The 21,039-nt window shown below is 49.6% G+C and overlaps 1 protein-coding gene across 1 annotated transcript in view; it reads left to right on the top strand.

Moving 5' to 3' along the window:
• Nucleotides 1-4,404: 4,404 nt before the first annotated feature.
• The window catches only part of LARGE1 (LARGE xylosyl- and glucuronyltransferase 1), a 479,868-nt gene continuing 463,233 nt past the window's right edge, over nt 4,405-21,039 (top strand). The window contains exon 1 of the mRNA XM_049771991.1: nt 4,405-4,828. The gene's annotated coding sequence lies outside the window, so the exon portion shown is untranslated. The remainder of the gene's footprint in view (nt 4,829-21,039) is intronic.

Below are 21,039 nucleotides of genomic sequence, written 5' to 3' on the forward strand. Positions count from 1 at the left end.
GGACCATATGGGACACCGGGGGATCGAACCGCAGTCCGTCCAAGGCTAGTGCAGGCAAGGCAGGCACCTTACCTTTAGCGCCACCGCCCGGCCCCAACAAAAAATATTTTTGATCAGAATATTTTGATCAGTTTTACCTATGGCCAGTCTTGATTTTCAAATATTTGGCTAACTATAGCATTACCTGTCAAAATAGTGAGATTCTTTCATTCTGGTTAAGTGTCCTCTCACCCCCCACCCCCCACAATAAGTCCTGTGCTCCCTCAATCAATCCAGCTGTTAAGCTCCTCTAGCTGGCATGATTTCTCATAAATTGCCCTGGACACGATGAAATATTTATTGTGTCCCACCCCTTTGTAACCAAACACTTGAAGGTCCAAAATACAACTCCCCACATCATTCCCCTAAATCTCAGAAAGACTGTTCTATTTGGAACATTAGTTGCATTGATAAAGCAATCAGGCCACCTTCCTCTCAGTAAACTCAATATTCCTTTGTTGTTAGAAGTAAGAAAAAAAAAACGGAAAATCTCCATCCTTGACCCCCGAGTCAAAATAGAACTTTGGTGTTTTTAAAATGTAAAGCCTGATTAACCTTCAAACTTTACATTAGACCCTTACTTGTTGGTTAAAATCCAGTTTCATGAGGGACTCCAAAGGAGACCTAGAAAAAAGGGAGGGGGAAAGCACGTCCTAGGACTTCCTCTTTGAGATGCCTTTAGGGCCCCCTAGTGGCAGTTTTAAGAATGGTTTCTTCAGATTAGGTCTCCTTGACCCTGATTTAAGCGAGCAAACAAACAAACAAAAAATAAGAGTTGGTTTAGAGGTTCAGTATTTTATCACTTCTCACTTCTTAACGGAAGCAGTGCAGCTGCTTTAAAAAGACCAGATCTATCACCTTACATATTTTATTCTGCATTTCTTACTCTATTGTGTCATAGCTGAAACCTCTGAAAGGCAATTTATATGCTGTGTGAGTCAATGGGGGCAATAACTCATAGGCAAGTACATAAGTATATCCTACTTTAGAATGCATTTCTTTCTATCTATCTATCTATCTATCTATCTATCTACCTACCTATCTATCTATCTATCAATCATCTATCAGTCTACCATGACTAGGGCAAAGGAATTCTTCAAATATGGCACGTAGATGAATCTTGATATCACTAGCAAAAGAACAAAAAAATAAAAAAAACCCTCAGTTTGCGGACTATTTCATCTGACAATTCTTAGTTCCACAATTCTTATTTAGAACAGATACAACACTCAAATACTGCAGGATTGCATTTAGCAAAGCTTTTCCACGTTGCAAGTGCCTAAGGACTGATGCAAGTAACCTTTTGTGAACCCCCAGACAATGACTGGTGTCTTCGAGGTACTTTACCAGACCAGAGTGGCTATTGCTCCCGTTCCCCCCTCTTCTATCCTGGTCCTATTTTTCTTCCTGAAATCCCAACTAGAGAAGGCACACAACGGGGCAATTACCATGGCTCTGTTTCTTTCCCACAAGCTTATCTTTTAGATGCTGCTATCATCCCAGGATTTCTCCTATGCTTGTAAATTTCAGGTCCCTCTTCCCTTCCTCAGTCACGTTACCCTTATTAATATGCTAATGTACTGCAATAATGCATTTTACACCACTAATGAAGTGAAGCAAAGCAATGAATAAAAAGAATGCTCAAATTCTTGGTTCAACTTTAGCAGGATCCGAGGCTGGTGTTTGGCTAGGGGAGGGGGAAAAGAGTTAGAAGGACAGCTGGCCCTCACACACACACACACACACACACACACACACACACACACACACATGTTTATATATACACACACAAACATACACATATATAAATGATCGCCTGTTTCCACTGTATTCTAGAACCGAGTTATATGTCAGAGAACGGAGCAACACTTGGGTTTAAAAGGTTCAGCCTTACACGTTGACACGTTCCTGGTTTCTAGATTATCAGATCCTATTTAATCATATAAAAGTTCTTCTCTCATACGGTTTTAGCACCAACATCTGATGCCATCTCCTCTCTCTGCTAACCTGCAGACTCGTCCTGGAAGCGGTTAAGACTGCAGGGACCCTCAGCATCGCAGTTAACTTCTACAGAAGCTCCAAAGCCAAAAAGCAAAGTCCCAAAAAAGAAAATAATAAAAAAATAATAAAAGCACAGGGAAAAAAAATAAGATAAAAAGCCAAATAAAAACCTGTTTTCCCATCGTCGGGGACGATGCTGCTGGGTAATCATTACCTTTTCCACCAGACCAGCCTCCGAGTTTAGGTAAATTGGGTCCCAGAACTGAACAAGAGTGGGAGGGGGTGTTGGTGAGTGGGGGGGGGGGGATGTGGGGGGGTCGCTGTATAAAGAGGCTAGAGGGAAAGAAGGGAGCTGGCTGGGTCAAGCTCCAAGCTGAGAATCGCTTGACCCGGGACAGAAGCCAGGTTTGCACCGCTGGGGACCAAACCACCTTTGATCCAACTCTCCCTGGGCCCCCAGGTTGACCTCTGGGGAAGTGTGGTCAGCGCGGGCCACTAGCTCCGCATCCTTTTTCTTACGCACCCCGTTTTTTCCTCCCCAGCCCTTGCACTTTCTGTCTTCTTGGACAAAGCTTCCATCCAGCCTCTCCCCCAAAACTAAGGTGGGTGCTTGCTTCTGCGTGCACTAGAGAGAGAGAGACGCTTCAAACAAGCCAGTCTGAGACTCCGGCAGCTTGACTGGGGGGAGAGGTGAGGATCCTGGGAGTGAGGCGGGGAGGAAGCGGACCCCCAAAAGCCTTGGGACCGAGCAGAGGAAAAAATCCGGGATCTGGAGGATCGCGCGTGGGAGCTCTTGGTCTCCCCAGTGGGAGCGGCCCCCCCACATGCATCATCCATCCCTCCACTCCCGCGCCCACTTGGCTTTCTTCTCCTGGTGTGTGTGTGTGTGTGTGTGTGTGTGTGTGTGTGTGTGTGTGTGTGTGTGTGTGTGTGTGTGCTTCTCTCCCACCTCCCTGTGTCTCCCCATCAGCAAAAAGTGTCCCACAGCTCCTAGGATGCCTTTCTTAGGATGATACACACTTGGCATTCCCACGCGGCCTCGCCTGCAGGGAGGACCGGGCCGGCTGCAAGGCTAGGCAAGGCAAGGCAAGGCAAAGCAAGGCAGCAGCCGAATGGGGCGCTTGGGGGTACCCGTGCAAGGAAGGAAAAGAGCGAGCGAGCGAGCGAGCGAGCAGGAGATCGGAACAACGGGGCGAAGGCGTGTTGTGCCTGCAAGGGCATGCGTGTGTTTGTGAGCGTGTGTATTGAATTGCAAGGAGAAGGGGTGCGCATAAGGGCCTAGAATGTCATGCAATGCAATTCACTTCCACCTCCTCCCACTCCCAAAGAATAGAGAGCTCTCTTGGAATCTTTCGGATAAGGATTCTCCAAAAGGGGGCTGTCCCCCCCACACCCCCATCCCATCCCATCCCGCCCACCTTCCCGAGCAGCAGCAGCAGCAGCAGCTACCCGAATAGAAGTGAGCGCGCGGAGGAGAGGGGTGCCAACAGCGGGGAGGGCACAACTTCGGACTTGGCCGCATCTTTGCACCCCAACCCCAGCAGGGCTGCAAGACCCTGAGAGCCAGCTTTGCAAAAAAAAAAATCTTGGGGCTGCAGCTGCGAACCCCTTAATGCTTCCTTCCCCACCCCCATTTCTTTCCTCCTTCACTCTTCCAGCTCCAGGCGCCCGGGAGCGCCCGGCCAGTAGGGGGTGACTAGGTTGGTGATGGAAGAGGAGGAGAAGGGCGGAGAAAGAGCTGCTAGCTTTGCACCCCTTTATTATTTTTTTTTTCTTCCATCCGACCCGGGTCAGTGGATCCAGGCTCCGGGTTTTGTGCTTTCCCGAGAGCGGGGGGGAGTGGAGAAGGAGGGAAGGGGAGTGGCTTGGACTTAGGGGCGTGGTTTGGCCCGGGGCGGTGTCTAGATAGGGGGCGGAGCCTGGAGTTCTGGGCCTTCCTATTGGCTGTCCGCGCCGTCACGGGCCGCACTGGCCCCGCCCCCAGCTCGCGGGCCCCGCCCCCCGGCTGCAACTGACATGACACAGACACACAGTCACTGCAGCTGCTGAGCGAGCGAGCCGGGCGCTTTGGGCACGCGGTGGCGGCGGCGGCGGCAGCTCGCTCCGGGGAGCTCCGATCCCCGCTTTCCCTGCACCCCGCCTCCGCTCCGAGCGGTGACCTTCCCGGGGCGCCTCCCCCCCCACCGGCACCCGCCCCGGCCCCGCGCCCCCCGGCGGCTCCCCGCGCGCTGCCAGCGCTCCAGGCCGGGGCGAGGCCCTTCTCCTCCCTTCTCCCTCTCCCCAGCGCCTCTTCCCCCGGCGGAGGAGCCGGTGCAGGCCCGGGGAGCCGCCTGCAGCACCCCCAGGCGCCTCCCGGCCCGCTCCGGCCCTCCGATCGTCTCTGTCTCTGCCCCCGGAGGAGTCTTCGGGGCGCCCGGAGCTTTAGGGGCGCGCGGCCGGCCGCGCTCCTCGCTGCCTTAGCCCCGGGGGCCGGGGGCCGGCAGGCCCTGTCTGCTCTGAAAGGGGCGAAGGAGTGGGGATCCGGCCCCCGCATCGCACTCCGGAGGACCCCCAGGCGGACCCCTTCCTGCCCATGCGGGGCGCCCCATCTTCGGAAGAGTCCCCCGGGCAGCTGGCAGCTCCCCGCAGCCGCACCCGAGGAAGAAGAGGCGCGAGGCACCGCGCTCAGCTCCGGCTCCGGACACCCCGATCGGTCCCCGGGTCTGCTGCGCTGGGCTCGGGGCCTCCTCGGACCCCGACCCGGACTCCCTCCACGGTGCCCCTCTGCCCGGTAGCTGTCACGGCCCAGGTAAGAAAGAAGAAGAATCCCTCCCCGGGGTGGCCTGGGCAACTTCTCCGGACCTGTAGCTTGCTAGGTACCCCAGGACTCTGGATGCTGCTGGCGGAGTAGGGGAGAGGAGAAGAGAGGGAACATCCTCTCCTCTCCACGAGTTAGGGTTCCCCCAGCTACTCGTGTCCATTTGGGGAGCTCCGTTGGAGAGGCTGGATGGTGTGTGTGTGTGTGTGTGTGTGTGTGCAAGTTCTCAAGTCTGGGGTGACCCAGAGCCTGGCTCCACTTCTAGGCACAAGGGGAGTGGTCAAGGTGCGGTGGGAGAGTGACCCCAAGTGGAACAACCTTCTCTCTATGTCCCTCCCCTTCACCCCATCCCAGCTTGTGAGCATCTGTTGCTTTTGGGGAGAGGAACATCTTGTGTTGAAAGTCTTCTCCCCCTCCCCCGGACACCCCCATCTCGCCTTTCTTGCTGGCTGTGATGTCGCAAAGAACTTTTCTCTTGGCTCCTGTTGCAGAGAAGAGGCCCGTTTGGGGGTGAGCTGAACCCTACCTACACCTACCTTGTGAGTGTCTGTAGGGTTGAGTGGTCTAGAGCTTGCTTGGGTGTGTCTGTGTGTGTGAAGGGGGGAACCCCAAACTGCTGGGCTTTAAGGTGATGATGGGAACTGATGCAAAGCCCCACCTTCCCACATTTCCAAACATACTTGCTGCCATAGTGTGTTTGTGTGTGTGTGTGTGCGCGCGCGCTTCTGGATGCTGCCATTGTGTGTGTGTGTCCCAAACATGTGTGTGTGTGTTTGTGTGTGGGTGCCTAGCCCAGGGCTCACACATGCAAAGCAGCCAACTGGACACTCCAGTATGCAGCCACATCCTGGCCCCATGACACTGTTTTTGGGGACCGATGCAGTAACTCTCTTTCCAAGTACCCATTCACCAGTTAATTTTTTTTCTTCTTCGTCGTTGTCTCCTTATTACCTTCTTTCAAATGTTCCTCCTCCCAAGCAGCCTGGCTTCTGCATGCCCGTCCTTGCCGGTTGGAAATTTATTAGACCTGTGAGCTTTCCCTGGAACAATCTGATTTTAAATGGGTCACTTCGGAGGGAACAGAATGTGTCTTCTACGTTGAAGCCTTATCTCCCCGGTGACCCTGTTTAATGGGAATTTTTTTTCCCCTCTTCTCTTTCCATCCCCTCCCTGCTGTCACTGTCTGTGTCGCGTTGCTTCGGTTGAGCAAGTTCCTGCCAAATTCCCGAGTCTGTGTATATTGTCACTTGGTCCATTAAAACCGGCTCCTCTCCACTGGGAGAGACACACGAAGCAGCTCGGAGTCTGTGAATGTCAAACTAAGTGTTTGTGTGTGTGTGTGTGTGTCTCATGTCAGCACCCCGAGAAAGAGCTCAGACTCTGGCTTTCAGGGGTGTTGGGGAAGAGGGGAGCTTTCAGATGACAGGTGCTCTCAGCCCTCCCCTTCCTGTGCAGATTTTAGTGGAACCCCAAAAAATGCAACTTCACTTCGGGGCAGGGGGCCAGGTAGTAATAGTCACTCAGGATGAATTTTCTTCCTCTGCCTTTCCCACCTCCAAGGTGGCTTCCATAGATATCAAGGAAGAGCCAGATTGTTTTAAATTGAGATAGGGACTCATCTTTCTCACAGATGGATGGTACGAATGAATTCCTCTTGGGTATGCTGAGACCTCAGAAGGCGGAGTGGAGGGATTAAGAAAACAACACCCCCATCTGGTGTGAAGGGTTCACACGTCTCTTGGTGCACGTTTATATCTTCAGAGCACTTGCCCCGAGTGAAAATTGCTTGAGGAGAACATATTTATCGAGACGGGCCTGTGAATCCCATCTCCGGCAGAGCCACCAGGATAGGGGATAAGAGGGGATATGGAGAGCAAACTGCAGCATGGTGGGGACTGCAGGAGTGATTGGGGGGAAAAAAATCCACTTTCTCCAGGAGGGAAGAAGGGTTTGGAACACCTCCCACCTGGTGCAAGGGGTGATAGTCACCCCTGAGTGTAGGCTGGGTGGAGAGTTAGGTGGCTTGCCCTTGTGAGTGGATGCACTTTGCCTTTGGCTTTGGAAACCTTCCTAAGAGGGTCTTGAGTAATGAAAGGAAGTGGGGTTTCCTGTCATCAGAGGTTCCCCCGGGGTCCTGTCACACCTTTGAAGGGCCTCTGGCTTCCTGAGCATCTTGCTGGAGTTTCAGGCCAAGGGCAGGAGCAGGTGCCTCTAGCCTGGCAGGACACCAGGGGGGCTAATTTTCTCTTCTCCACCAAGGAAGACTAGGCCCCTGGTTATGAAAGGCCATGCTTGGAGCATTCACTCACCAGCTAACTTTCTGGTATCCCGTGCCCTAACGGAAGGGCTCTAGGCCTGCAGCGCTGGGCCCGTTCCTATCCTTTGCATTGCTTGGGACCTAGTGGCACTTCTGAAAAGACTTCCAGATAATCCCTAAGTATACGAGAAGTGGAAATTGGAGGGAGACCATGTCTCCTGCAGATTCCTTATTTGGGTATGAAAGTATGCTAACTTTGATATTCCCTTGGAGTTTTAACTCAAGCCCCTCCTGTGCCTTGTCACCCCCCTATTTTTATTATTTTTGGAAATTCCTTGCAGTCTTCATAAAAAATATATCACACTTCCTGTGTTCTGGATACAGTCTAGGATCCAGTTCATTCAGAACTTCAAGTTTCTCAACATCATCCCTCTAAAAGTCACACTATGTCTCTGGTTCCTTTTTTCGTTTGTTTTTGTTTTTTGGGGGGGGTCATACCTGGCGGTGCTCAGGGATTACTCCTGGCTTTGTGCTCAGAAGTCACTCCTGGCACGCGTGGGAGACCATATGAGATGCTGGGATTCGAACCACTGCATGGAAGGCAAATGCCATACCATTCATTGTGCTGTGTCTCCAGCTAAGGTAGCTTTTTTTTTTTTTTTTGGTTATTGGGTCCCCCCTCCATGACACTCAGGGGTTACTCCTGGCTATGCGCTCAGAAATCGCTCCTGGCTCAGGAGACCATATGGGGGTCAAACCGAGATCCGTCCTGACTCAGCCATGTGCAAGGCAAATGCCCTACTGCTGTGCTATCGCTCCGACTCAGTGTTTCTGGTTCTTATATGGATGTAACATGAGGCATGACTGCTTCATTGTAGGCACATGATAGTGCTCTGTAAGGGACATGACATCATCCATGCCTCGTTTTCTCTCTGCAGTACGGGCATCATTCTGCTCCATGGAGGAATGAAAACCCCATGAGCCAAACCTAACCTCCTCTATGACCGGGTCTCTACCCTGCTGATGCCAGAGATGGGCAGACAGGAAAGAAAAAAAGTGGTAGCCAAGAAGGGTCTGGCCAGGTTCAGAATCCTGGCACACACAGCAGGTAGTTGTTGCCAAGTGTTCGGTCTTCCTGAATTCTGGAACTTTCACTGTGGAGAGGGAGATGCAGGGTCTGGCCCCTGCTGCCACTGTAGGAGCTGTTCCATCCCTCTATACTCTGGGGACTGCCTGACCTTTTTAACCATATGGCCTCTCTCTGTTTAGGTTATTGGAAAAGAGCTGCTGTTTGACTGGGGATGTGGCTGGCCCATGGCTCTCTTTCGGCTACTGAGGCTTGTGGCTTGATTAGAGAAATCAGAGTTTGAAACAGGAAAAATACCATTACTTTTGCTCTCTGAAGCACTAGCGAGTGAAAAACTGGACTGGGGGAGGATGTACCACTGTGGTCCCTAGGTATGATACAGTTCAGGGATGCCAGATGGCCCAGGGACAGGAAGGAAGAGCGTGAGACCACAGACTGGCCTCATTCAGTCCTTAAGATTTATGAATAAGGAGGCCAGAGCCGTAGCTGGCTTCGCACGCAGCTGACCCGAGTTCCATCCTTAGCGTTTCATTCTGGTCCCATGCGAGTCCTGCCACAAGTGATCCCTGAGTGCAGAGCCAGGAGTAGGCACTGGGAATCATTGGGTGTGGCACCCTTCCTCCCAAAATGGCGAATTAGGACGGGCATGGTTTGGCATGCAGGTGGAATGGTCTTTCCAGGACTGCAGGAACAGCAAGCTGGGAATCGCCTTCCCCAACTCAAAACTAAAATAAAATAAGGGGAAGGGGGCCAGAGTGACGACAACACAGCACAGCACAGCAGTGGGGTGTTTGCCTTACATGTAGTCGACCCGGGATGGACCCGGGTTTGATTCCTGGCCATTCCATATAGTCCCCCAAGCCTGCCAAGGTCAATTTCTGAGCTCAGAGGCAGGAGTGCTGCCAGGTGTGGCCCAAAAACTAAGACAAAAAAGCAAAACAACAAATAAAGGGGGAAGGTACCATATATACTTGAGCAAAAAAAAAAAAAAACCCAAACTCAGCTTATATTCAGGTCATACGGGTTATTTGATTCATTGCGTACTCACATAGTCTCCAGTCATCTTCTGCCGTCTGCTGGAGGGACAGTGCTTCGACTCAGTCCCCAAGTCTTGGCTGAGTTGAAGAGGTAGGCGGCTGAACTGACCTGGATGCCTAGTTAACCCACAATATTCTGAGCCTTGTATGAGACCGACAGCAGTGATGAGGCTATCTGGGAACTCAGTGATGATGACAATGTCTATGCTGATACCCTCTCATCAGATACAGCTGAAGCTCTGTTTGGACAAACAGATGAGGAGGAGGAGGAATCCAGTTTTGAAGAATTTTAACCTTCACGATTTAGCTTGATTAGCTGTTAAGCTACAATTTTCTGCACTTGATTTAAAGTGTTAAAGTTATTATTGCTAGTTTACAGTTTTTCTTTTTCTTTTGTTTGTTTTGATTTTGGGGCCACACCCAGTGACACTCAGGGATTACTCTTGGTTATGTGGTTAGAAATCGCTCATGGCTTGCGGGACCATATGGGACACTGGGGGATCGAACCGTGGTCTGTCCTAGGCTAGCACAGGCAAGGCAGACTCCGTACCGCTTGTGCTACCGCTCTGGCCCCTACAGTTTTTCTTTCACAATAAATATTGAAAAACATTTAACCTACTGATACCTCAATTATTGTCATTGTTTTGGGTATATATTTTTATTTTTGCAATTTACCAGTGGCTGCTGCATTTTCCACCTCGGCTTATACTCGAGTCACTAAGTTTCCCCAGTTTTTAGGGGAAAATTAGGGGTCAGTTTATACTTGGGTCGGCTTATACTCGAGTATATTTGGTACATTTGTAGCCAGAGATTCTCTAGCTGAGGGGAATCAGACCCTAGCACCTGGCCATTGTCGCACCTTGACCATGGTGTTCCAGCCTTGCTGGTTCCTCACTGGGCACTTAACATTGAGAAGTGACCAGGGATCGTTCAGGGATCAATAAGGCCTCCTGCACACAGGAGGTGCTTATCCATATAAGTTCTTGTCCATCTGCCTTGATAGTTTTGACCAGAAATCCACAGTCAGTGAACTGTAACTGAAGTAAGGCTGAAGTAAGTGTATTTTAAAAACACGTGTATTGGACACGGAGAGATGGCACAGCGGCGTTTGCCTTGCAAGCAGCCGATCCAGGACCTAAGGTGGTTGGTTCGAATTCCGGTGTTCCATATGGTCCCCCGGGCCTGCCAGGAGCTGTTTCTGAACAGACAGCCAGGAGTAACTCCTGAGCACCGCCGGGTGTGGCCCAAAAACCAAAACAAAAATAAATAAAAATAAAAACCTCTTATTGTGACTTGAGTAATAGCACACAGGGTAGGGCATTTGCCTTGCTAACATGGCAAACCTGGCTTCCATCCCCAGCATTTCATATGGTCCCCCGAGCCTGCCAGGAGCGATTTCTGAGCGCAGAGCCAGGAGTAACCCCTGAGTACCACCAGATGTGGACCACAAAAAAAAAAAAGTCCCAAACAAACAAAAAAAAAACCACCTCATCTTGTCATACTCTGTGAACTCGTGGAATAAGAGGTATGTGCCTTGCTGTGTTTAGAGGTGATAAGTTCTTTGTGCGGGGTGTAGTTTTTTTTTTAAGGGAGTCCCGCATTAACCCTGATGCTATATTAACTAAGTTCTATCACACAAAGAATGAGTCTGAGTTTGCCAAAGTCATAGAAAGCGGGGTCCACAGAGATAGAGTAAGGCACTTGCCTCCCACATGGTCCAAGTTCAATACCCAGCACGGACAAGAGGGAATGCAGAGTCAGGAGTAGGCCCTGAGCACAGCTGGGTGCGGCTCAAACCTCATAAGGGGGAAAAAAAAATGAAACTAAAAACCAGGATCATAGAAAAAGGATGGGTCTCATGGACAAAAAGAACAGCCTAGAAGCCTTCAGGATGGGCTGTGTGCGGAGAACAGGTCAGAGTCAGCGTGACTGGAGGATGAGATGTTCTGAAAGAAACAGCTTGGGAGTAGAATAAGGGAAATAATTTAATAGGCTCCCATGCTGAGGTCTGTCCCCTAGCGACATAACGCCGTATGTATTCAAATGATGGTCTTGCTGGCTAAGAGCCAAGAGTACTGGTAGCTTATCTCACATTGTTATCAAAAACAAAGAATTTTTTGAATTTTCCATTTGCGTCCGCATCACTCTTCCCACTCTTACAGTTCTTTTTTGCCTAGTCTGGGGGGAAAAAAACCTCTTAGCAATGCAAAGACAGGCAGAGTCTCAGTGGATCCTAAGCCTGCCCTCTTGTGAGTATGAATTGTGTCGGGGGCATTCATTATGTGATTATGCACCAGTGGGAGAAATGGCAACGGGTTTGACAAATGATAGAGCAGAGGGGAAAAGGAAAGAAAAAAAATCCTTTTCCGGAAGAACAGGCTCTATCCTGCTGGCTGCGCTGCTGGGGAAGAGAGGGATGGTCGAGGACGCTTAAGCCTCAGACAAGATTTTTGCATGGCAAACCTCTTCAGCTCTGGCTTCTGTTTGGTTTTTGGCAGAAGGAAGTTTCCTCCTGGAAAGGAAGGAAGTTTCCTTCTGGAGAGAAGGCAGGTGCGCTCGTGTGTGTGTGTGTGTGTGTGTGTGTGTGTGTGTGTGTGTGTGTGTGTGTGTGTGTGTGTGCGCGCGCGCGCGCGCGCGCGCGTCCTTTGGGAGCGATGTGGAAACTAGAGAGAGGAAGAAAAAAACCAACAGTGTTACTGCTGGAGGAGTTGAAAGAGTGGAAAATTGCAGCTGGGCATTCACTGATGTCCTCAAATAGGGCCAAATAGATCTGGGTTTTCAAAAAAAGATGCCAGAGGGACGGGGGCAATAAGAGAATTGTGTGTGTGTGTGTGTGTGTGTGTGTGTGTGTGTGTGTGTGTGTGTGTGTGTGTGTGCTGTCTATCATTCTTCTCTGAGTTGAGTCAGAAGCAGATGATTTAAGGAACATCATCAGCTCTGGGCTTTGGTCTTATGCCATACTCTGCTCCCTTACTCCCTTAACTCTCTTACTCTGCCTACTTACTGCCTTACTCTGCAACCTTACAACTCCCCTTGATCCTTTTGGGTGGGCTTCAGTTGCTATATCTGTACGTCCACCATGGCAGCCAGTTCTGCCTCTTGTAATTAAGAGTTTGAAGATGTAGAGAGGGAAAGAAAGGGCCTTCTCTCAGCTAGTTAGTGGGACAGAGTTGCGTTTTCTAGCTTTCTGTTTCAGAAGTGGCAAGAGTCCTGACTCAGTCCACAAAGGGCCTTGGCCCCCCAGAAGTTAACAACACGGCGAGGCTAATGAACCACCATGTCCCTGCTGTGTTGATCCAAGTTTCTGTTGCAGTGTGTGCTCCTTTAGGAACCTCTCAGCTACACCCCTGGAAGCCCTTACCCTGGCCTCCTCACACCTTCTGCACGAAGATGCTTGGATCCAGGATGCTTGGAAGAAACGCAGATGCAGAAAATGAGGACAAGGAGTTTTGTGCAAGTGGCAAGCCAGGAGCATGCAAAGAGATGAACAGACTTAAACTTGAGCCTCTATGGAAGAATCGAAGCCCCCTACTTCCTACTGCAAATCCCCACACCCCCATATCTGGTCCTGACTTTCAGGTAGACAGGGCAGAGTTTATTGGAAAGAGAGGCGATTTGAAGGGATTGCAATGGGACGACAAGGTTTTTTTTTCCATCACGATTTCAGCAGGGAAGCTAAGTAGAGGAAAAGGCCCGGCTTGAGACGATTTGGCACCCGATTATCCAGGCTGATGCTAAGAAGGCGAATAATTTTCAGTATTTGTTGGAGGCACAAAAGGATTTTTTATTTTACGAAAGGGATTCTTAGCGAGCCTCTTCCTAATAGCTCGCTCCTTTATTGTATTTCAAATTGTTTGATTAACACAATCTTGATGATACTCTGGGGAGCTTCACCTGGTTACATAAAATCAAGGACTTTCCTAATTGAAACTTGGCAAAGGTTTCCGACTGTTCAGATGTTTTTGGTTTGTTTGTTTTGTCATTGTTGTTTGGTTTGGGGGCCACACTCGGTGATGTTGAGGGGATCATTCCTGGCTCTGAGCTCAGAAATCATCCCTGGCAGATGGGGTTGGGGGGGACCATATGGGATGCCGGAGATCAAACCCAGATCGGTCGCTTGCTAGGCAAACACTCTACTGGCGCTGGACTATCTCTCCAGCAGGCCCCGGTTCAGATGTTTTTCTAACAACCAAGTTAGAAACCAAGTTTGTCTATCTACCAGGGACTCTGGCTGGGATCGAACCCCATGACCGAGGGATTATAGCGGTTACATAAACTTCGGCAAACACTCACCTGCCATTTAGTGCTACTTGTTTGACTGGGTTAGATGGAGCAGTAGAGCAGTCCCTAACCACTTTGTCCTCCTACCTCGGAGAACCTACCCACAACTGGAGAAGTGGTTGAAGGAATAAATTCGGCTGGAGGGTTCCAGACTTCTGAGATTTTTTTTTGGCCTGGAGTGTTGAGCAAGTGTATCGTACAGGGACGCGACAGAGGCTTTGACAAAGGGACAGATTTTTTATTTTATTTTATTTTATTTTGGTTTTTGGGTCACACCCGGCAGTGCTCAGGGGTTACTCCTGGCTCTATGCTCAGAAATTGCTCCTGGCAGGCTCAGGGGACCATATGGGATGCCGGAATTCGAAACACCAACCTTCTGCATGCAAGGCAAACACCCTACCTTCATGCTATCTCTCCAGCCCTAGGGGACAGATTTTTGCTGTTGACCCTCTCAGCTCTTCCTTCTCTGCGAGGGGAGAAGGGGTTGGTGGTTGCTTTTGAAAGTTTCCCCTAAAGCAGAATTTGTTCTAGGAAGAAAATAGCAGGGAAAGCGGCTAAGGGGCGAGAGCCAATTTGGGGTCAACCTGGTGAGGGACCTCAGCACACACCCGTGGGACTAGAAGGGTAGGACTGAGCCCATCCACATTTCTAGTATGGCTTGTCCCTTGAGGGGCTGTGGTTTGGATGGGGGTGTGGGTGGGGCAGACTGGAGACAGGGATGGGAACTTGAGGACAGTGCCTGCCTGCAGGCCAGGGTGACTATGAACCAAGACTTGCCTTGAGCTTCGGGGCCTGTGGAAAGCCTTCAGGGTTTACTGATCTTCCATGCAATCTGTGGGGAACATTAATTAGGGACTAGGGGATTTAACAGTGGAACATGGGCCCATGGGGGAGAGGTTCAATTCCTCTTTTTTTTTTTTTCAACGCTTGTGGTTTCTAGTTGTTGGCTTGAAGCATATTTATTGTTGTTTCTAGAACAATTATTAAGACCTTTCAGAATATTCCAGAGAATGGGATCAGCCCGAGCCCCTCTTGAACATCACTGGGTGTGGTCCTGTGATCCTGGAGGCCCCCAAGCACTGCAGGGGAGTCCCAGGTAATGGTTGGGTGTATATTACTGACAGCTTCTCCCCCTCCTGCCCCAATCTGCCAAAAATAAGACAATATTCTCACACTGTTTGGCCTTTGCCTCCTGGACTGATGTCTGTTTTGTTTAGGGAATGGTTTTTGGGGTCCTTTAGAGCCCTGAGAAGGACCGGCAGATTGAGAGCAGACCCCAAGTTTTTTTTTTCCCACTTCAAGGCTTGGTACTTGGGACTTACTTGATACTTGAGACTTATCTCATCTTCCAGGCCAGAAGGAATTTTGGGAATGAATGAGGGGATTGCACCCTGCTGAAGGAATGTGTAGGGAGGAATAGATAAAAAAAAAATGGGCACCCACGAACCCTGGATTTGGGCCCCTTGAACCTGTGCCTAGAAGCTATAATTTTTATTTTATTTCATTTTATGTGGTTGTGGGCCACACAACTGATGGTGCTCAGGACTTACTCTGGGCTCTATTCTTAGGGATCACTCATGATGAGGCTTGGGGGACCATATGGGACTATTATCTCTCCAGCTCCTCAAAGTTGGGATTTTTCTTTTTCTAATATTTATTATAACACCATGATTTATCAAATTGTTCATAATATGGTCATTCCAGGCATTTCATGTCCAGATTGTGTGGCCTTCCCTATATGTGTCCCCAATCTCCCACCTACCAAGCTAGCCTGCCTCTATGCAGGCACAGATTGGCTTCATACTGTTTGTTACAACACACAGGCAAATGGAATGAATCATTGAAACTTTGATCCCCAAAGGATCAGTTTAAAATAGTTGTTCTGTCTTTGCATGGTGTTACTCAGTCAGTACCTAAGAATATACTGGGCTGTGGTTGGTGCTAGTAGAACCTTCTGTGTTACTGTTTAGGCTCCCTGAGCTTGGGAGATTTCTCTGTGGCTTTCCCATCAGGTTTTCTGGGTGCTGCTGGGCTGACACTACTCTGAAATTTTCAGGTGTAAAGCCAGGACTTGAAAGCAGTGAAGAAAGGAGCCCGGCCTCTGACGGGGCGATCTGAGGCTGTTTTTGCTGGAGGCTCAGACATTGCCAGCTTCAGGCTAGGCCGAGGCAGCACTGAGTATTTGTCTTTTCTTTCAAGATTGACTTCTCTGGTTTGAAATGACGGACTGGTTCTACAGCCAGTTCAAGCGTGGTGGTCTTGGGAAGGCCTTAGAAAGCATTTACAACCTTAGGAAGCATTTCTTTCTTTCATGCTGGGGAGTGAATCCAGGGCCCCATACATGCTAGTTGCATACAAGCAAGTTGTGTGCTTGCGCCACTTAGCTGGCCCCAAAACATCCAAAATACAACCAGCCCAGAGACCCATGTGATAGCACAGTGGGAAAGGCACTTGCCTTGTTCATGGCTGACCTGGGTTCAATCCCTGGCATCCCATATGGTCCCCTGAGCCTGCCAGGAATGGTTTCTAAGCGCAAAGCCAGGAGTAACCCCTGTGTAGCCTAAACCAAAAACAAAACAAAAACTAAAATACAACCAACCCAGGCTGGTGGCAATCATGAAATGACTCTGTTGTTGGTCGTGGAGCAGCCTTGGGCAAGGGGACTGAAGTGGACATTGTAAGGTAATACCCAGCTATAAACCCTAAACCAAAATTTACCCTGTCTTGCCCTTCCCTGTAACTTCTTCTTTTGATATTGTAAAAACCCACCTAGATTACTAGACTCCACATCACAGCTGGAAATGCAGGAGCCTGGGGACAGCAGACCCCTCTAGAAGGGAGGCAACCAGACTAGGCCTCTGCTTTATCAGGTCCCCTCAGTCTGTTCCACCCCTGGACTCTGCCCAGTTCCAGTGTTTCCTCTGTTCCTGCCAGGCCTTCCTCATCTTGCACTGTTTGCTAGTCTGGGGACCCTCGTGCTGAAGTGGAGGCTGGCCGGTCCCCAACTTTCTTTTTTTTTTTTTTTTGAGGGGGGGCACACCCGGCATTGCTCAGGGGTTACTCCTGGCTGTCTGCTCAGAAATAGCTCCTGGCAGGCACGGGGACCATATGAGACACCGGGGATTCGAACCAACCACCTTTGGTCTTGGATCGGCTGCTTGCAAGGCAAACGCCGCTGTGCTATCTCTCCGGGCCCCCCAACTTTCTCCTATTCTGATGACTAGGAGGTAGCGGGTCTCCGTTGCACCTTGCCCTACTTCTTTTGATGCCCTGGGGCTTGCTGCTGATGGATGCCTCTAAACTGGAGTCTCCTCATGCCCCCCTCCTCTCTCTGTCAGGTCGAGCCCCTCCTTCTCCCCTACTGCCTCTCCCATCTTTGCAAACACCCCTCCTCAACCAACCTGCAGCATGACCTTTTGCAATGCATCCCCCCTCACTGCAAGTTTCTTCTGTCATCAAGAAGGAGGAGGCAAGATCACTCATTGCCCTGCATCCAGAAACATTTAATTAATTTGATCAAGGGAACCCTTTGGGGAGATGGCTTGGCTGGTCGGAGCATACCCCTTGCATCTGCTGCAAGGCCCCAAGTTCCATCCCAGATGGTGACACCCCACCATCCCGTAGTTGTACACCAAGAGGTGTTGCCTTGGAGGCCCCTTAAACAACATTATATAAACATGAGCTCCAGTCTGGTTGACTTAGTATCTCCAGGTATACCCCTTTATCCTCAGGTTCCTTGTGCATTATTGGTGAGGACCCTTCACCCCAAATAGAATGAATTAATCAAAGTGTGATTTTGGAGAAAGAGAGGGAAGGGCAGGAAGCATAGGGTATTGGATGGTCTCATGCTTGTTGAAGCCATAGAAGAATCAGGGAGCAGGTGCTCGAAAAATGAGATGCAAGGAGGGATTGGCCCTAAGATGCAAGCGGGGTGCAGAAGCAAAGCCTCTGTCTCCTGCCTTCTGCACCGGGACTTGGTTCTGCCCTTCATCTCAGGAGAGCCAGAGGACAGAAGGGGGGAAAAGTCAGTCTTGCTTTGCTCCAAGCACTTGGGAAACCTTCAGTAAATATTCATCAAGTTAAGATGGAAAAGGTGCCCGCCTTTGCTCACAAGGGATGTCCATGGGGGACATTATTAGAGATATTGGGAGACACCCACAGGGGACCTTTTTGAAAAGACTGGGGGACAAATAGTGTGGTGGGTTAAGCAGTAAGAGAGGATTCAGATGAACAGTTTAGACCTACTAGGGGCAGAGCAGCTCAGAACTATGGACAGGAAAACACAGACTGGGAGGAATTGACTCTGTCCACTGAAACTCCACAGAGTTAGGAGATAGTTGATTTGGGTCTTTAGCCCCAAGATAATTCAAACCCAAGTGGAAGAATAAAAAAAAAAAATAAGGAGGGATCAGAGCCAGCTTTGGTTTGCCAATGCTTAGATTCTTTTTTTGTTTTATTTTGCTGGGAGGGGCCTTCTGCATTCTGCAGTTTTATGCAAGGACCCAGGGACTGGTGTTGTGCAGAGTTCTTTTGGGTCCAGCCACCCCTTTGGTGCTCAAGGGATTTCTGGGTCCACCCCTGTGATGCCTGCAGGCTCTGAGACCATAGCTCCATGGTGTGGGGTGGTCTTCAGGGTTACCCCAGGAGGTGCTTGGTGGTAGCCCAAGGGATCGAATGGTGCAAGGTGGTGCAAGGGATCGAATCTGAGTTGGACACATGTCTAAACTCTGCACCTCTCCTGGGCCTAAGCAAATTTATTTTGGTGGTTCTGGATAAGTCAGCTAGGGTTTCTGCCAGTTTTGGGGTTGGAGCTAAAGCAAGGTGGGAGCTGTGGGTTTTTATAGTGCAGGGAGAAGGTGCAAAAAAGAGAGGGAGAGAGGGAAGGAGGGAAAGAGAAAAGGTGAGGTGGGGCAGAGAGGCAGATGGGGAAGGTTGGGAAGTTGGGGACTCTGGTGGTGGGAATCGTGCATTGGTAAAGGGGTTAGACATTGTATGACTGAAACTTAATCACAAACAATTTTGTAACTGTGAAAAAAACCCAACTGTATTGTGAACAGTCCTGTAGCCATAGTTTTTAAATAAAGTCATTTAAAAAAGAAAGAGGGCCAGAGCAATGGCACAGCAGTAGGGCATTTTCTTTGCATCAGCCTCCCTGGCACAGACCCGGCAAGATTTGATCCCTTTCGTCTCATATGGTCCCCTGGTCCTGCCAAGAGTGATTTCTGAGCACAGAGCCAGGAGTAAACCCTGAGCGCTGCCGGATATGACCCTAAGACCAAAAGAAAAAAGAAAAAAAAGAAAGAAAAGAGAATCTCTACTTCACTGAGCAGAGTTTAAGCATGGGAGAGTCGGGTAGGGCAGGAAGCTGGGAGGTGATCCAGAGTGACTGTTTGCACATGAGGGTGTCAAGACCACTGGGCCACAATGGATGCAGGACTGGGGAGAGAGGAGTTAAGACACTTTCCTTGCATATGGCCCTACATATGTTCGATCCCTGGCCCCATGTAAGGTTTCCCAGGCTCTGCCTAGAGTGGCCATTAAGCATAGAGTCAGATGAAGCCCAGAGGACTTCTGAATCTTTTTCCCTCCCTCTGGATCTTGTTGGCAAAGTTTTAGCTGGTTTTTCACAACCCACTGGAAATGCACCTTGATGAGATACTTAGCTTGTGACCACCAGCACTTCTTAAAACAATGACTGGTTGGGTTGGGGTTAGAGCACTTTTGCCTTGCATGGAATCCACCGGGGTTCTATCCCCATCATCCCATATGGTCCTTGAGCCCGCCAGGAGTAATTCTTGATCAGAGCCAGGAGTAACCCCTGAGCACTTCCAGGCATGGCCACAAAATAAACAACCCCTTCAAATCAAACCAACAAAACTCCAAAGTAAGCTTGGCCAGGGGTGATTTTAGGGACCAGGGTGATAAGAATGACCTTCTTCCTTCCCTGGAATGATCCCTAGTATGAGACATAATGAGGGTAAACTTTGTCAAGCAGCTGCAGAAAGCCAAGAATTAAATGGCCTGGGCTTCCAGGTCACCCTAAAATTCACGTTCCTGTCACTTGCCCAGTGTGTCTGGTGTGTCTATGCCCAGGGTGGGCTGGTGGATGGGTATCTGCCCCCACCTTTCAGAATCGTTGAGTCAGTTTTTGATTTTTTGGTTTTTTTTTTTTTTGTTTGTTTGTTTTGGTTTGGTTTGGTTTTTCGGTCACACCTGGCAGCGCTCAGGGGTTACTCCTGACTCTATGCTCAGAAATTGCTTCTGGCAAGCTCAGGGGACCATATGGGATGCCAGGATTCGAACTGACCTTCTGCATGCAAGGCAAATGTCTTACCTCCAATGCTATATCTCCGGCCCCGAGTCAGTTATTCTTGACTGCAAAGTTTTTCAAAAAGGTGAGTCCCCTCTCTTATACATAGAACACACCTTCCTGTTTTAGGTGTTGCACGATGTATTTAAGATGCTTTCTTGGAATGTTCCTTGTATATTTCAGAATGTTCTAGAAGCTTTTCTAGAAGGTTCTTTGTATTAGCCCCTCACTGATTTACTATCAACCACTGGAAAATAACCCATTCTCTTAATAGTGATTTTGGAACTGGCCTCTGCCTTTTACTGCAGCCTCCATTTTTTTTTTTTTTTTTTTTTTGGTGGCTTTTAAGGCCTTACCCAAAGGTGCACTTGAGGTTACTTCTGGCTCTGTGCTCAGGAATCACTCCTAAAGACCATATAGAATGCTGGAGATCAAACATGGATTGGCCACGCTCTGGTATCATTCCAGCCCCAGCCTCCACTTCTTATACCCCCTGTTTTGGGCACCCACCACCCATTTCTCCCTCATTATTTTTCTTCTTCATTATTTCCATGCCCAGGTCCCCCTAAAGTTCTAGCAAGCTGTGCACATACAACTCCTTCTGTTTGAAGCCACCCCACTCTGTCTGGAATGCTTCTATTTTTCTTTCCAGGCCCGACTCAGTTCAGCTTCCTCCAAGCTTTTCCTGATTCTGGGTACAGGACTGTCCTCTGGTCTGGCTTCAGGAGGCCACACACCCCATCTTTTCTGTTGTCCAGCTGGTTCTTTTGGCATTGCGTGGGAGCCTTTGAGTAAATGCCACTGGGTTGGTCTCTAGGGAGCTCCAGAATTTTGCCATAGCTCTGGGCCTTGCTGTCTGCACGGTCTTGGCAGAGGTTCTAGATTTGACTGAATTTTCTATCTAGGTAGAAGGTCACCCCTTCCTGCTGGGCCTGGAGTGTGAACCTACAGGGCTACTTGGGCATTTGGTTCCTAAGTTTGGTGGGAATTTGGTTCCTAAGTTTTCCTAAATTTCTAGAACTGCCTTTTAGGGTCAGAGAGATAATACAGTGAAGTGGGTAGAGCACTTGCCTTGCACACAGTTGGTTGTACACCCCCAGGTTTGACCCCTACACTCAATTGCTACAAGTGATTATTGAGGGGCCAGAGAGTGGGTGGGGCATTTGCCTTGCACACAGCCACGTCAGGTTCAACCCTTAGCATCTCATATGATCTCCCAAGCCTGCCAGG

Source organism: Suncus etruscus, chromosome 4 (assembly GCF_024139225.1).
Source record: "Suncus etruscus isolate mSunEtr1 chromosome 4, mSunEtr1.pri.cur, whole genome shotgun sequence".
Taxonomy (NCBI): domain Eukaryota; kingdom Metazoa; phylum Chordata; class Mammalia; order Eulipotyphla; family Soricidae; genus Suncus; species Suncus etruscus.